Source organism: Kryptolebias marmoratus, linkage group LG7 (genome assembly GCF_001649575.2).
Source record: "Kryptolebias marmoratus isolate JLee-2015 linkage group LG7, ASM164957v2, whole genome shotgun sequence".
Classification (NCBI taxonomy): domain Eukaryota; kingdom Metazoa; phylum Chordata; class Actinopteri; order Cyprinodontiformes; family Rivulidae; genus Kryptolebias; species Kryptolebias marmoratus.
In genome coordinates this window covers 16,075,954-16,093,306 of record NC_051436.1, presented here as the reverse complement: position 1 = coordinate 16,093,306, position 17,353 = coordinate 16,075,954, and the positions used below count along the sequence as shown (strand labels likewise).

The 17,353-nt window shown below is 39.0% G+C and overlaps 1 long non-coding RNA gene across 1 annotated transcript; it reads right to left on the bottom strand.

Moving 5' to 3' along the window:
- Nucleotides 1–1,212: 1,212 nt before the first annotated feature.
- Nucleotides 1,213–1,795, bottom strand: LOC119617246. Its single transcript, XR_005233460.1, has 3 exons — nucleotides 1,634–1,795; nucleotides 1,364–1,551; nucleotides 1,213–1,270 (listed from the first exon to the last, which is right to left on the bottom strand). It is a non-coding gene; the product is annotated as an uncharacterized LOC119617246 (long non-coding RNA).
- Between the last annotated feature and the right edge of the window lie 15,558 nt (nucleotides 1,796–17,353).

Sequence of the window (17,353 nt, the reverse complement as noted above, 5' to 3'; positions counted from 1 at the left end):
TACTTTCTGAGGTTGAAGTGTTAACTAAAATCCTGACCAACTTCTCCAGAGGTGCAGTGGAGAGGCTCCTCTCCAGCTCCATCACAGAGTGGCTCAGAGTCAAACTCCACTGTTCAGGAGAGGCCGCGCTCCATCAGGTTATAAAAACTGAACAACGTATTTCTGGATCAACTGTCCCTTCTCTGCAGGACACTGGACCACAACATAATCAAAGACTAAACACAGCCTCAGCATACACACTCTCTTCACTGCTTCCCTTAGTGAGGCGCTACAGGAGTGTGAAGTCACAAACCACAAACCAGTTTTTTCTATAAACTATCAGACTCCACTATCTAACCCCCCAAATCTAGTTTTTCTTCCACCCCTTTATCACTGACTGCTGAGGGGAGTCATCAGGCACTGTGCACTTTATATATACACTGAAACTTGTTTTCTGTTTTACTGTTTTATATTTTTTTAGCTTTGATTGTTGATTGTGAGAAGGCAGCAATAAAATTAAGATTTTCATTGAACCATTTTTAACATGTGTCATCACTGTGCATCTGACTTCTTGTGTTTGAAAGGCAAAGGTATGCAAGTGCATCAAGAAGTTCTTCAAACCTGCAGATATTGTCAAGTTGGCTGGGAAATCACTCCACAAAAAGGAAGGGAAAGAACAGACCCAAAATATATTTTAAATCCATATTTTGCTGGATAATCTGAGAAACTCAAAGGGATTTTCTCTAAACATCCTGATGAATTTAAAACCAAAACAAACCCTCTAACAGAAGCTAGTTCACTCTGAGTAAAAAACCCTCAAACACAAACTCAGTGGGATGATGTTCCCAGTCCAGTTCAATGATGTTCAGATATCAACCTGAGGGAAATTAAACAACCTCCATACTGACACAGAAGAGCCAGCTGTCCAGGACAAGACTCAGCTGGTCACCTACATATCAAGGATGAAGGCCACCAAAATGTTCATATTTTAGACAGAAAACAAATGGCTTGAGAGGAGGGCGAAGGAAGCCATGTATCATCAAACAGGAAAGAGCAACTTTAAAGAGAGGGAGTGGTCTTCAGTTTCAGCTTTCCAAACATTACAATGAAGTGTTAAACCTGATCCCTAATCAGTTTCATTCTAACTTGCACCATCATGTATATGATCTGTCAGGATTCGAGACTTTCTCAGTGAGCAGTTCGGGGTCAGACAGACACGGGAGACCAAAGTTACGAGAAGTGAATTTATTTACAGTGAGCTAATCTTGTGAGAATGATCGGGAGCCAGGACCTGAAAGCAGAGAGCGTAATGAGACGGACGTTCCTCCAGAGGTAAACAGGTAAGTATAAACGTTTGTGCCTTTTCCAGGTGAAAGGTCCTTACGGTGAGAGAGGTAGCACGAAGAGATGAGTACTTCCTGGTAATGAGATTGGCAGGTTTCTCCAGGAGCAACAGGTAGGTTCCTTTCCAGGCAGGCAGACAGGTTCAGGCAGAGCAGGTATGTCGTTTTGGCTTCACAGCGGGTTCTCCAACAAATCAGACCAGACTGGATCTTCAACAGGTAGGTAATCCTGAGAAAGTGCACAACACAAATGGAACACTTAGAAAAGTCTTCACAGACACAAGAAGTTTAACTAAGGCTTGGCACTTTACCACGAAGGCAAAAACAATGCTCCAGCGCTGGTCTGGTTCCCACTGCAGCCTTAAGTACACAGGTGCCTGACGAGCCTGATCCGCTGCAGGAGTGGAGGGCGTGGAGAAGGTGCTGCCAATCAATGGCCAGAAACGGCCCCACCAGGAAGTAACAGCACAAAAATCCCAAATCCTCACATGATCAAAACATCTGATATGGACCAAAAGACCCTAATAACCCTCAGGAGAGAGGGAAGTAAGAGTGGTTTACACGTGTGTTCAGCTTGCATAATAGGGACCCTTACTGCAGTTTAAAAGCTTGAGACTCCACACTTTTCAGGTCAAGTTTACAAAGTACTTTGGGAGAGTAGCAAAACATCTAACAAGAATATAAACCCACACCCTGTAAACTGCTCATCTTTCCTTCCTCTTCATCATTGGTAAAAAATAAAACCAGGGATCTTATTTAACAACTTTACAGATGAATCATGCATTTGGGTCTGCAGCTAAAATAATACATACTTTTGCATATTTTGGTCTCTCAGCAACCAGCACTCTTCCGTTCTGTACCCACTCAAGTGTCTGTTGTACTTGTCCTCTCTGAACACACAACCTTTTCAAATCAAAGACCAATCAGACATTAGCAAACATTACGTCAAACAGTTTGTGTACTGACCTTGTTGAGGAGGAAAGGGATTGTCATGCAGCTTTACACCCCAGGCATCAGCAGCATGCTGCAGGAGGAGACTGCTGAGCCTTTGGAGGGCCAACGCATCCCAGTGGATTTCGTCTGGCATGTGGTGATGAAGGCTACTGTGGAAATGGAAGTACAGATCAAGAACAAACAAGCCGAACCGATCTGCCAGACATGCACTGACGAAGTTGGCTTCAGTGATGTAATAACACAACATGGGACCCAAGTGGCTGACCTGTTGTGATTCAGTAATAGAGAGGGCATTCAATTCAATTCAAATTGTTCACAGTCTTTACTGCTATCATGAAAAGTAACTCCCTGAGAGAGTAAGCAAGTTCATTACAAGTCCAGTAGTCCACTTTAGTTAAAACTGTATATCAATTTGTACCAATTTATTCATTGATTGACTATAATAAAGCTTATGACACGATATGCCACGCAGATCCTGGAGTGCTTGAAACTGTACAACATAAAGTGGACACTAAGAGACTTCATAAAGAACTCAATGGGAATGTGGAAGATGACTCTGAAGACCAATTCAAAGCCAGCAACAGAAGTCAGCAACAAGTGCAGCAAATACCAAAGTGATGTTACTCCAGGGGTTCTCAAACTTTATATTCAAAGGTCCAAATCTGACTTGTAGTTAACATCAAAGGTCTTGAACAACTAGTGAAATACAAATCATTTTTAATAAATCTAAAATAAAAATAAATTAGTTATTAAGACCCCCCCACCCCAAACCTGTCAACCTTTAGGAGAAACAATCAGTTTGAAATTATTAGAAAAGATCAGCCAATTTCAGAATTAAACATTTGAGCTTTTGGAGTCTGATCAGAAGTTTTATTAAATATTTATATTCCTATTTTATCAGTTGAACAAAATGTTAAATTAGGTTGAGTATTGATTTATTTTTCTATTATGCTGCTGTCAAAAGAAAAGCTAACAAATTGTGCATTTTATTTATTATGAGCATGTTCTGTGTTTTCTGCCTGTAATGATTGGGATGAACACAGCTGCTAAAAATGTTTGTTACTAAGAACGCCCTCTGTCATGATGGTGATGTATGGAACATTGTGGAGCTCTGTTTGTGGATGTTGAAGATCTGTTCTGCTGATTGCTCCAGAATAATTTGTTTGTGACATTTGATTCGAGTATATTGTGAACCAGTAGCCTGAAGGTCATTTATTGTCATTTACATTTATAATAGAGATGGTAAACATGAAGTTAAAACAGAAAATACTCAATATACCAAATTTCATGTTTTGGATGGAACTGACTTCCTGTAAAAAAAAAAAAAGAAAAAAGAAAAGAAAACCTGATGGTCCTGATTATCACTGAATAATTCTCACACCAACTGAGGCAGTTATGATGCAGGTGGAGGTGAGCAATAAAACAATGTGCATGAGCTAGTTTTGCAATTTTTACAATAGGCTGCCATTTTAAAAAAATGGTTCACCTCCTGGCCTTTCTGTGTGGAGTTTACATGTTCTCCTTGTGCATACGTTGGTTTTCTTTGGTATTCTGGTTTCCTCCCACAGACCCAAAACATCCATGTTAGGTTAAATGGTAACTCTAAATTGTCCCTAGGTGTGAGTGAGAGTGTGAATGCTTGTTTGTCTTATTTGTCTCTATGTGTCCCTGTGATGGACCTGAGCCTATTCAGGAAATAACCTGCTTCTCACACAGTGACTGCTTGAGATAGGCACTTCCTACCCCACATGAGGAAAGGTGGGTTAAGAAAATGGATAGATGAAGTTCCTTCTGAATTGGGTTGACTTAATCAGTTGTAAATGTACCCACAATTATTACTTTCTGAGAGTTTCATTAAAATCTGTTCAGTGGTTCATGAGATATTTTGGTAACAGTTAAATGCACACACACACATACACAAAACATTATTGACCACCTTTCACCTTTTTTTTTGCTTCACTGTTGTTTGTTTTATTATAAAACATTTTGTATCTTTAAAGTGATAGTTATATTGTGTGAATCAAAATTGTTTTAAAATCCAGGTGATAAGACAATAGAGAGGACAACCCACTGCCTTTAAACAAAGTATTGAATCGCTGTTCCATTTTTCCATTAAACTATAAAAAATAGCTGATTAAACCTTTGTGTAGCTTCTCGCTGCAGAGCTGCAGTAACATCTCCCGCTTTATCATAATGGTGATTTTTAGAAGCAGGATCACGAGTGGGTCAGCAGTTGTATTTAAGGATCAGTTTTGCTCCAGAATGTTGTCTGTACGAAAACTATTATGTGGTTGATACATCGACAACTGATGCAATGAATGTGACTTATTTTAACCTTATAGATAGATGGTAGACAACATGTTAATCCAGTAAAATACTGGAGAGAAGATGAGTTGGCTGAAACTCACACCTTTACTGTAACTGTAGGTCTGCCTTTAAATTTTTTTTTTTTCTAAAAAGCCTCCCCCAATATCCCCAGGTGTCACTGTATAATTCACACCCTGTGTAGAGACACTCACTTCAGGCACTGGTATAGTCAGAACCCAAATGATAAGACATTTGTGGCAAAGTACTGTTTGAATTTTTCCAATGAACTTGCACAGATTTTCTTTGTACTCCGAAAAACTCTGTAGTCCATACCTGCTCAAAAGAAAAGAAACAAAAACATAAAAATCAATATAAGTGAAGATGAAAAAAATGCTCAAATTGAAATTTCTAGAACTTGATGCATCATGCATACTGACTTCCATGTAAAAGTTTACTTTGTAAATAACACATTTTATGGCTGGTGCTGTAGGGAATACTTGGAACTCAGTAACCAAAGAGGACCTGTGAGTCACAAGACAAATGTTCCCTGCTTTACGAAAAAAAGAGAAAAGCTTGTGCCAACTTCACCAAATGGACAAGACAACAAATCAGTGAAAACCTATACACTCAATCTCACTTGTGTTCAGCAACAAACACCTACAATTCTCCCTTTAAAATTTTAAACAGCTGTGAATTTAAATAACAGGGATCCTGCTGCAGCATCTGCAGATAAGTAGTAGTGGGATCATCATGTCTGCCAGTTCTTATGGTTCTACCCATTTCTTTTGACAAGGTGTAGCAGAGAGAGTTAATAAACGTCACTAACTGGTTCATTAGAACAATACATCTAAATGGTCACATGAGTTTATGTTGCTTAGGGAAAACTATAACTGGTCATTGTATAAAAAGTGAAAAGTGTGAGGCCAATAAAAATGACTGCACCATTCCTCCATGGTGATCATAATTTTACAGCTCATCTCCTTTAAGATGGCAATAAATCTGCATACAAACGGGGCACATATGCTCTTATCCAAAAGTAGGCATTATGTGCTTCTGGAAGAATAGAATCATAAATGCTGGTTTTACAGGTTTCTGTTTTGTTAATAAGATTAGCAAAGTTATTCCTAGCTCTCCAATTACCTTTAAGGACAGTTTAAAAAGAAAAACACTTGGGGAAAAATAAAAAACAGCAAAGTCTGGTGGACAGAAAAGGTTTTAATCTGTCAGCCTGCAAGAGTTAAATCAGTGAGCAAGGTTCAGACCCAGCTGAATCTATCTCAATACATCAGCTTTTATTAGCTAACAATCTCATCCTCTTAACTTCTGGTGACAATCCCTTTTCCCTCCCAAATGTCTCAGTTTACTTTCAGCCAGTTGATTGGATCAGACGTTAATCATGTCGATCTCCAGAACAGGGTCACTGAAGTCACATGTGGAGTTTTTACACTCTGAAGATGTTTCTGTAGCGGAGTGGTGACTGGTGAGAAAAGGAACTGCCTGAAGGAAAGACCTCTCACTATATTGGCACTGTTGGCATGGGGACATTTTCATCCCTGAGACCTTTGAAAATAATTCTTAAAAAAATCTATTTGGTCATTGTTATGGTATAATCCTTGTTGTTGTTTTCCTCTTTTATTAGGTTGAATCAATTTAAGTGTTTTTTTTTTATTATTTCTTTTTGCACGGAGGTTAGCATGTTCCCCTATTCTGCCTCTGCAGCTCTTTTGTCTTACTTCCCCAACCTCTTTGATTGGACCAGTGCTTTAATCAGCCTACTGCAAATAACGCACCTACCGCGACAATGAGAGCAGCCATTGTGGAAAGTTAAAAGCAGCTGCAATTTTACTCAGCAGCTCGGCTCTGTCTATTGTTGTTTGCAGCCACTTTTTAGGAGTGATTACAGCTGCCTGCGTCATACTTAGCAGTAATGATGATGGCGTACATTGTGGTTTTTAACGGTCAGCACTTGCTGGAGGGCACTATTTTCTTACTTGTACACCTTCTGTATTTAATTTTGTTAGGAAATATTTGTTATATTTATTTTGATTTTGTTCACTTAAACAATTCAGATAGATCTGTTTTTTAGCTGGAAATTTTTCAGTTTTGAACAGTTAAGAGGCTGTCACATTTACCTTAGCTGTAAAGTTTTTAATAGTATATTCTTTGTTTTACACACATTATATGATGCAGTTTTTGTCTTTGTTTGGTGTTGCTACACAGCTCTGACTTTACCATTTACAATACCAATAAAGCTCATTCTAAAGTGATTCTTGATTCCTCTTTTTTCCAGTCCTGAAACCTCTGCTGTTTGATAGACCGAAGCTCCTGATGTCAGGTTTGTTGGATGATGGACCCAGAATTCAGTTGGACACGAATAATCAAAAATAAATTCATTTATTAATAAGAAAACAAAAGGCTGTCACGGCAGCAAAAAAATAACAGAAAACTTACAAACATCAACATCAGGAAAGGAGGAGACAAGGAAAAACCAGACACTGCATTGCTGCAACAAAGAACCAGCAGAGGGGAGCTGAATATAAAGACTGATGACGAGGAAGTGGACACAGGTGAGTGATTACAAACTAAGGGCAGGTGTCGGTGGGCGTGGCAGGCTAACTGGAAAAGTACTGAGCTGAGGGCAGGTGAATAATGGCACAGGGAACACAAGAAACAAGACAATAATCTAGAACAACACACCTGATTCAGTGGTTAAATTACCTCTTCATGTTCTGCAGAAGCCTGTTAATCACTCATTGATTCAAATCAGGTGTGTTGGAGCAGAGAAACAAGTAAAACATGCAGGATGGTGGCCTTTGAGGACTAGGATTGGAGACCACTGATCTAGAACATAAGGGACATAAACAACAAAACTATACAATATATAACATGAAAACAAGGATCACATGAAAAATCAAATAAAGAAAAAAACACAAAATACCCAAATACTAACACCTGAGGTTTGTGTGTGCAGAACAAACAATACAATGGCATGTGAACTGGCTTTATTCATTCAAAACTTGTTATTATTCGTGTTTGTTTTTACAAATCTTACAGTAAAAGCTTTTGTGTGTTACAGTGTGATTGCTTTGAAACATTAAACTATTAATGTCTTTTTTTTTTTTAAACTGGAGCTTACTCTACTTTCTCCCCTGCCAGAAACATGGTTAAATGATAGAAAGGTTGAAATTTCTCAGTTCTTTAATGCAGGTCCGTGAAGATAGTATTAAGCATTGATGCAAAACAGGACATGATTAGGAGCTTTCAGCTTGCACAGATTTATAGTAAACTATCCCCAGTTAGTGATTTTCTATTTCAAAGAGTGTAAAAGGTTTTGAAGGCTTTGTAGAGATCTCAAGGTATTTCTATGAGGGAAAAAAGGTAAAAAAAAAAAAAAAAAGTTAAATAATTTAAAAAGTATAGAAGCTACAAAAACCAACAGTCATAGATGTAATGTTCTGAACAAGTTGAATAATCTGAGACCTGAATGGCCATGAAGGGGATCCAGAATGGTACCTCATGATAGAATGAGATGACTGAATAGATGACATGATAGAACTGCTTGCCATACCTGTACCTCTCATCTCCCCCACACTGCAGCCGTCTGATCTGTAGCACCGTGGAGCTTTTTTCCCCTCTGCACAGCTTATTTCATTTAAACAGGCAGGTCTTTAAGCTTCTGCATGTTATTCTGAACAAATCACCCTCTGTTTGGTTTGTTTAAGCAGCTATGATATAAAATTTTAAAAACACAAGCTTTAAATTAGACACTTTAACAATACATAATTTTTAAATTTTATTATATTTATAAATATAAAGTTAATTGCTTCAAGGCAAAATTATACCAAAATGGACAAGTCAAAACATTTAATATCTACAGTGCAAATGTGCAGCAAACAGTAAAATGAGCTGCAAACACACGAATGTGTCAGGTGGGGTGGAAATTGAGGCGAACCCAATACGCAAACTCATGACATACTTGAAAAATTAATATATTTCAAATAAAAAGAAAAACAAAAGCTGGCGTGGCACCAAAGATAAAACTAAATACACAAAACATAACAAAATCCAAACTGTAGCAAAAAACACAAGACAGGGAATAAACCAGACAGCGTATGAAGCGACAACAATACCAGCGAGTAAATAGAAGAAATGACCGGATTTTAAAAGCAGAGGGTAATTAGGGGAAGTGGGCACAGGTGAGTGATTACTAACAGGGAGCAGGTGGAGATGGGCGTGGCAAGAAAACAAGTGAAACAGAGGACAAGTGAATAATGACAGGATACAAAGACACAAGCAGCAAAAACAAGACGACAACCAATTGACAAAATAAAAGAAACAATAAGCCCAAACTGAAACATGAACAAAAAACATGACCCCAAATCCTGACAGAATGATGGAAACTACAAAAAAACCAAACAAATGCAAAATAAAAATGCTGCAAAAACCAAAAACGCCAGCAAGTATGAAAAGCTGCAAATGGAAGAGCACCAGACCGTTATGGGGACTCCACAGCTGCAGCTCGTTAGGCTCATCAGGAGGAGCCGGATTCCTGAAGCAAACCCCAGATCGTTTGCTCACATGAGCCTTAATCCAGCTCACCTTCTGGTGTTTTTGATACCTTCTAGTTTGGATTTGAATGTTTTGTCTTTCTCCCACAGAGTCTCTAGATTCCTTAGATGACTGTTTGGTTTTGGGTGTTCTCTGGTTTATTGCACTTACCTGGATGACCTTGTTTCCTGCTCTTCCACCCATTATAGGCGGCTCCTGGAGCCCTTACCTCCAGTCCTCCACCGTCGCCTGCCTGTCCACCCTCCAACGCTCTCCGGTTCTCAGATCTTCAACAAACATGACACCCTCGTCATAAACGTGGTGGTTCGCTTAGAGGCCATCAACAAATTACCGAACCAATGACACCTGAAAAACTCAAATGAAATCATCTCCATGTCCTGTGAACTTCTGACCAAGTTAATGTTGAATTGTTTCACTAGACTGGAGTAATGAGACACACTTAATTTGATCTGATTTAAAAGCATTTCATATTTTAATTTATATTTTTATGAAAGTTTTGTTTCCCCCTCAATAGCTTCCATGTCCAGACCAGGTGATGGAAAAAATGTTGAATTGTTTCATTAGATGTTTTATGTGTTCACTTTAATAAAACAACATTGATTTTTCATCACCTGCTCTCAAGACATGGAAGCTTACAGAGGAAGTCGTCTTGTAGTATTTAGTTATAGCTATACCTGACTCAACAGAGAGAGGACTTTTCATTAGTCTATCTACAGCACTAAAATAAAAAAATAGTAGGAAATAAGTGAGTAAAAAAAATATTTCCTCAAAAACTTTCTAGTTTTTCTCCTGTAACTCCTGTCTGATTATAAATTAAGAAGTGATATAGTTATAACACAGATTTATGTAGAGGTGTGTGTGTTGGGTGGTAGGATGGGATTTAGTTTCATTTAATTATTTAGTTTTCTCCTGTCTGTGTGCATATGTCTGTTAGCAAAATATCTCATGAACCACTGAACGGATTTCAATGAAACTTTCAGAAGGCAATCATTGGATGAACGTCTAAAACTAATGAAGTTTTAGACGTTCTTATCTGTATAAAGCAACAGCACCAGGTCTTTGTATGTCGAGTGTTGCACTGAAATCAAAGGAACAAGCATCAGTAACATCAGTTGGGGAGGAAAAAACACTTAAAGATGCTCATCAAATACAACGAACAAACATGTAACGGAGAAGAGTCAGGCAATTTAAAGCATAGCTGCTGAGATGAGAGGCTGCATGTGGTGAATGCTCAACATGGGAAATTAAAGTTAATTACATCTCGTATCTTGTCCCTCAGGCTCTTCTACAAACATGTCAGAATGAAGGAAATACAAAGACCATCCTTTTTAAAATTACATTTATAACTCAAGGCTTTATCATAAACAAACCTTTCCCCAGTACTTATCATTTCATCTAAAATGTTTACATGTTTCTCACCTGAACCACCAGGAACCACAAACTTGTGGAGAAGCTGCCTGGCTTCACTCTGTGTTTGGTGGATGGATTGGACCCAGAATGCAGACGAACATGATAAGAACAACAAAAACTGCTAAACAAACTAAGAACAAAACCCATACAGAGGCTCATGTGGAAATTACCTGAATGTGGCATTAAACCAAGAATGAGCTAGCTGCTGGTGCTGCTATTGGCAAATAAACAAAAAAATAAAAACTATATTGCAAAATCAGTTGACATATGCAGGTTTGTAAAACAGCAATATGAGATGGGAGTTGTTTTAAGATGGCAACAATCCACTTTGGTCTTGGCTGTCTTTGGACTAGCCATTAGCTCATCACTTTTGTCACATTGTCATGAATGTAGGTGTTTTTGGTTCTTTGTTTTGGGTTTTTGGGTTTTGGTTTGTGGGTTTTTGTTCATGTCTTGTCACTATTCACCTCCCCAGTAGTTTTCTGGTCACGCCTGCCACGCCCACCTCACCTGCTCCTCCTGAAGTTCACAGCTGCACCCAATTAAACATCTCTCCCTCAGCCTTGAAAACCGGTCTCTGTTTCTTCATTCTAAACTCTTTTTCTCCAATGTGAGGTTGTTTTAAAAGCAATCTACAACAGAGATATTACCTAAGATACTTCATAACTTTTCCACTACTTTATGAATAGAACCCCACTCTAAAATGGCAGGAATATCTCTTTAAGGTGACAGAAGTGACAGAGTGGTCTCCACACATCAAGGACAAACAGGAAGGAGGTAGAATACACACTGTCCAACATGACGGGTTTACTCACGCATAAATATTTAAAACAAACTGGCATGATTTTACATTTAAAAATAAATGAAAAGGCCGTAACCCCATTTGAAATGTTTTTGCCTGTGTCTGTCAGAAAAATATCTCAGATTTTATTAAAACAGTCGTAAAAAAATCATCAGATGTACATCTACATATGAATATTTTATAAAGTTTTCCCAAATCAACATGGCTGCCACATGGAATTGAAATTAGCAAACAGAAAAATGGCTTTCAACCTTACAGATGTTGAGCTAAAATTTGGTGCGGAAGTAGCTGAGAGTAATTTGCTACACATAATTTTCACATTGCTTAAAACTTTAACATTACCTGTTAAACTAATAAATGTCTGTCTGTCTTTTAGTGAAACATCACAAGAGCCATTGAAGAAACTCCCAGAAAGTGGTCATTGGATGGATGGATACTTTAGCTCTTTAGCATGATTTCTACTACAAACCATCCATCCATCCATCCATCCATCTATCCATCCATCCATCCATCCATCCATCCACCGTGTGGGTGAGTGTAGTGGGGGTGTTTGGGGGTGGAGGATCACATCCTCTGAAGGTCACCCAGTTCATTGTGTGTATGTTAGAGTGAAACAGACACTTTTAATTTTAGAACTTGGTCAAACATGACTGAAGCGTCTTGTCAGTTCTTTTTTAAACAACTGAAGACTTGGAGAAGCTGATGACAGAACAGCTTTCCCCACAGTCAGACTTTGACTCACAGAAACTAACCGAGATGCACTTTTAAACTTTATCCCACGAACAGGTGGGTAACAGAAAATGACAAATGTGGCTGGCTGCTGTGTTCCTCACCAACTCAATTCATTTCCGTGGCTCACCAGCAGAAGGCTAGCCTCAGGAAAGACATTATTGTATTTATCCAGCTTCCCTCTGGCCTGTGGCTGCACAGACCTTGATTTATATACCGTGGACTCGGGGAAAAAAAGTGTAGCCCTTTTCATTTAGAGCACGTCTACTGTCTGGTTCAGAATCCACCCTACAGGTTTGTTTGGGTGCCGGGCACCCTGGTAATGGACTGGGAAAACGTCTGCATCGATATATCTCCCCACGAGGCCATTCCTCCTCGCTGTCCAATAGCATTCCACTCGAACCACGGACTCTCTAAATACATTAGTGTCCCGAGAGAAGAGAGCTGCCTCTTGCAGATATTTTATTTCCAACTGAGTGGAAATCATTAAGAGGAGGTGAGAGTGGAGACATCTCACTGTGTAAGGCTTTCTTAGTGACTAATATGTCATGTACTATAAGATCATCATGACACAAATGTATCACTCTGTTTTAATAAAAAGAGAAATACCTGAATTGAGAAAGAAGTGGCTTTAATCTGAAGTATATCAAGCATATTGTGATTGCTTAATATAGTAGACGGCCAATGCATATGCATTGAAGCACTTTGTTTTCCACTACATAGATAGATAGATAGATAGATAGATAGATAGATAGATAACTATTAAATTAAAGTGTCTTCTGTACATTGTTTGCATTCAAATTGCTTCCACATACATTGTGCTTTTTTTTAACTATATTTATAAATCAAAATGTTCAACTTGATGACTTTAAGTATTGCTAACTTTTATATTTTTGATGTGTTAATTAAAAAAAGCCCAACATAAATACATTGAGATTCTTCATTTCCTTCAAAGACATAGTTCTATGAAACCAAGTGCTACTTTTAGCTACAGTATTGCTAATTTTAGCTTTAGTGACTGTTTTACTGGTTTTACCTTTTTCTGCTCATTTTTAACTTTTCTCTGTTCTGCTCAATTCAGCTTTTGTTCTGCTTGTTTAAGCATTTGTTTTGAATCTTTCTATTTTCATATTATTAAATTTAAATTCTGTTCTGCTTGGTTCAGTTTTAACATATCAGTTTCAGCTTCAACAAATTTCAGCCAAGTCATTTAGCACCCAGCATTCACACTGCATTGGCACTGAAACTGCAGTTTTCATAGTGCCAGCTTTAGCCAGGTTTTTTTTTCTTGGTTCCTTCTGGTTCTTTTTATACTTCTTCATACAGTTCATACATCAAAACGTCAGCGTTTTGTTAGCTTAGATGTTTACAAGAAGAAATGTTGGGCTTTAAGAAAGTTTATGAATGTTCAAGTTTTGAGTAGTAGCTGTATAGGCACCCTTTAACCCTCCCAAGGGCTTCGGGTCAAATGGATTTATTATTTCGATTCATTCAACGTTTGTTTCTTTTGTAATTCACTTCATCCAGATGAATGCAGCTAGGTCATCAGCTTTAGTATTTCACACATTCAAATTGACAATTTCACACACCTTACAAATGTTTTGCATGTTTTGACATAGCATATTTGATTTGAAATTGCATTTCTGAGCAATGATGCATTTTGAATGTTCACAATTTGATAACAAAGACGGCACAGTGGTGGTGCGGTTGGTTAGTACTGTCCAGGTGTACCCCGCCTCAGGTTCACTGATTGCTGGAGATATATACCAGCTCCCTGTCACCTGAACAAGACTGTGTGGATGTAGAAAAATGAATGAAGACATGGTCCACCTGGAGCTTGTTAACCCACTGAAAGGTTTTATTGATGTTTTTTGCCGGATGAAGATCCAAGGTAGATTGAGACGTTTCTTTAATCATCTTTATTGAAAGTGTCTGCAGCCATGCGTCTAATGTGTGCATAACTTCTTCTTTTCATTTATGATGTCAAAGCATCCACAATCTGCAGAGGCTGTCCAGGTTCAAAGCACCCTAAGCATACTAATACTGGCTTGAGAAAGTATTTAAACATCCTTCATTTTTTCTAGTTTTGTTCATTTGCAGCCTGATATAACAGTAGCTTAAACTCTCTTTTCCTCTTTTCAATAATGTGCACTCAATACCCCATAAAAACAAACTAAAAACAAAATTTTAGCTCAGAGACAGGATTGTTTCAAGGCACAGATCTGGAGAAGGCTACAGACACATTTCTGCTGCACTGAAGATTCCCAGGAGTTCAGTAGCCTCCATGGCAGAACCAGGACTCTTCTACTCTTTTGGTCTCCAAACTGTAGGGATCTGGAGTTTTGGCCCCGCCTTGGGGCGGCTCCTCTACTTTCTACCTCCACAGGTGATCCAGATTTGGATAATGAGGACTGCCAGTACTTAAGCCTCCTCCAGTTGAGACCAGACCTTCGCTGGAGCATCGAACCTCCTGGGTTAGATTCGCAGCCACCGTTTCTAACCAAGTTTTGGTAACTTATTGATTACGTCCTCTATGTACTTTGTTTGTAGATTCTTGGCCACGTCACGGAGCTGTGGGTTCACGGATACTTACCTCGACCACTTGGATACTCACCTGGATGGAATTACTGGCTTGTCAACTCCTGGATCACCTGAACGCCTCCTTCTCCTCCTCGCTGCTGGACTCCTCCCGGACCTGTAAGACCAAAGGAATAACAATTAAATCATCTTGCAGTGCTCAGCTGATAGCAGGATTGGTACCCGAGACTCACCCTGTTCCTCTTGCCTTCCAGATCCTACCACGACACACGCACTGTAAATAGTTACCACCTTGCAAATAAACACACTTACCTTCAGCTGTTGTCTCCGTGTCTGGTTTTGGTCTCGCTCTCTGGACATATTACCATGCGTTCCTGTCACAAACTGAGGAATCAAAGGAGAAGGGCCTTAATGAGAGAACTGACTAATAACCTGGTGGTCACTCTGACTGAACTTCAGAAATCCTGTGTAGAGGACAAGCAGACCTGCAGGCCTCCATGGATCTGGACTTTATGACAGAGCGTCTCGATGGAAGCGTCTCCTCAGAGTGAAACACCTGAAAGCTGCTTAAAGGACTCAGACTGAGGAACAAGATTCTCTGCTCTGATAGGAGCAAGTTAAACTGGTCTCATTTCTAAACTTTAAGTCTGGGGTAAACCAAGCGCTCCCGGTCCAACACCATCCACACAGTGGAGCATGGTGGTGGCAGCATCATGCTGTGGTTGGCATTTTTCAACAGCAGCAGGGACTGGAAAACATATCATGCTTGAGGAAAAAGTGAAAGAAGCAAAGTAAAGCGTAGGGCTGCACAATTAAAACATGTTTTAAGTACCACTCATGATCTGCATGCTAATAATCTATTTGGTTAATCCACTGGACTCTCACTGACCTTGATGCCCACACCTGGTTTAGATAACGATGATTAGAAACATAAAGTGAGAAGTGGGGAAAGTATGGTTTTATCGCACATAGGACACATAGGAAGGGCTTAGGGATACTCTGTGAATGTCATGGAGTGGATCAACCTAGCTTCTGATTTGGCTCTTATCAAACATCTATGGAGAGATCTGAAAATGGCTCCACCAATAATCCTATTCAACCAGACCGAGACTGAGATTATTGAGAAAAGAAAAGGGTTTAAATGGTTGTAGCATTACACAATTCATAATGGCCGTCACAGCTAATTGACAGCCTACACAAAAATAGCTATACCTTAGTGAATTTTACAGCTATTGAGCTCAGATTTGGTATGATAGTAGCTGAGAGTAATTTCCAACATATACTCCAAGTGCTAACAGACTGTGAGATCAAACAAGATATATCATAATATTGCAGGAGACAAGGTTTGACCAAAAGGTCTTTAACTCTGTCAGAACACAAGATAATTTCAGTTCAAAACTCTGGCATGCATGGTACCTGGGGATATGTATTCCTTCAAGAATGCTGGGACTTTAATTATTATTATTAATTTTATTATTACATTTCTAGAAGTATTTCAAGTGCTGACTGTTAGAAAGAATGCAGGTTTAAAGAACTTCATAGTTAGCCTAACCTTTCAGACCACATTCATATTTTACACACAACATCATTTCTGAAGTGGCAACAGTGATCTAAAACCATTTTCCTTCTTTGAGTTTTTTTTTTTGTTTGTTTGTTTTTTAAACAAAAGTGCTGCTGAACTTTTGAATCTGTTTTTGTGCCACAGTTAACTCTGGTGTCAGAACTCGAGCACCTGGTAATGAGTTTTTAAAACCCCTTCCTGACCTCATTCCCTGGTTGTCGCGGGTCACGGAGCCCAGCGCTCATCCAGGACACAAGCTTTGCTTCTGACGTAAGTATCTGGGCTTCTCACCCTTACATATGGACCATGACAGGAGCCAACAGTGTTAGTTTTGTTTTTATTACTCCACAGGTTTTATTGCTGTGGAATGAAAACCTGCTTTACTCTGATTCGCTTCAGTATCTAGAAGCTGGTTTAAAACAACGATGAACCATACATAAAACATTTCATCTCGATTAAAAACTTAGAAAGTAATCACTGCATGTACATCTACAACCTATTAATGTTTGGACTTTAACCAATTCAAGATGGCTGCTACAGCTAATCAAAATTGACAAAACCAAAAATGGCTGGGCCTCAGATAGTTTGGTGTGGTAGTAGCTGAGACTGATCCCAACACACAATCCAAATGCTAACTAATTGTGCAAGGTCTTTGTTTAAAACTATGTGAGTGAATTTTGCCTGTCTATTAGCAAAATATCCCATGAACCACTGGACAAATTTTACCAAAACCTCTATAAATTAATCATTGGATGTACATCTACAACTTAACTTTTGGAGTCAAGCTAATTCAAGATGCTGCCACAGCCAGCTGCCACAAAAAAACACAAAAATTGCTATAATTCAGTCAGTTTTACAGATATTGGGCAAATAGTTGGTTTTCTGTTTTGCCTGCTTCCATGCCAGTGTGAGGATCTGGGGTTTGGCTCCACCTTCTGGGTGGTGCCACTAATCATTGTTCACAGGTGTTCCTCATACCATTGACGAGACCATACAGGATTTAAGCAGCAGGCTGTGATCACATCTTCGCTGGAGCATCGAACCTACTGGGTTAGATTCTCTGCCTTAGCGTCTAACCTGAAATCTTGCTCCTAGTGTTAACTACGTTCTCTGTTTGTACCTACGTCCTAGGTTTTTGCCACGCCACGACTACGGATACTA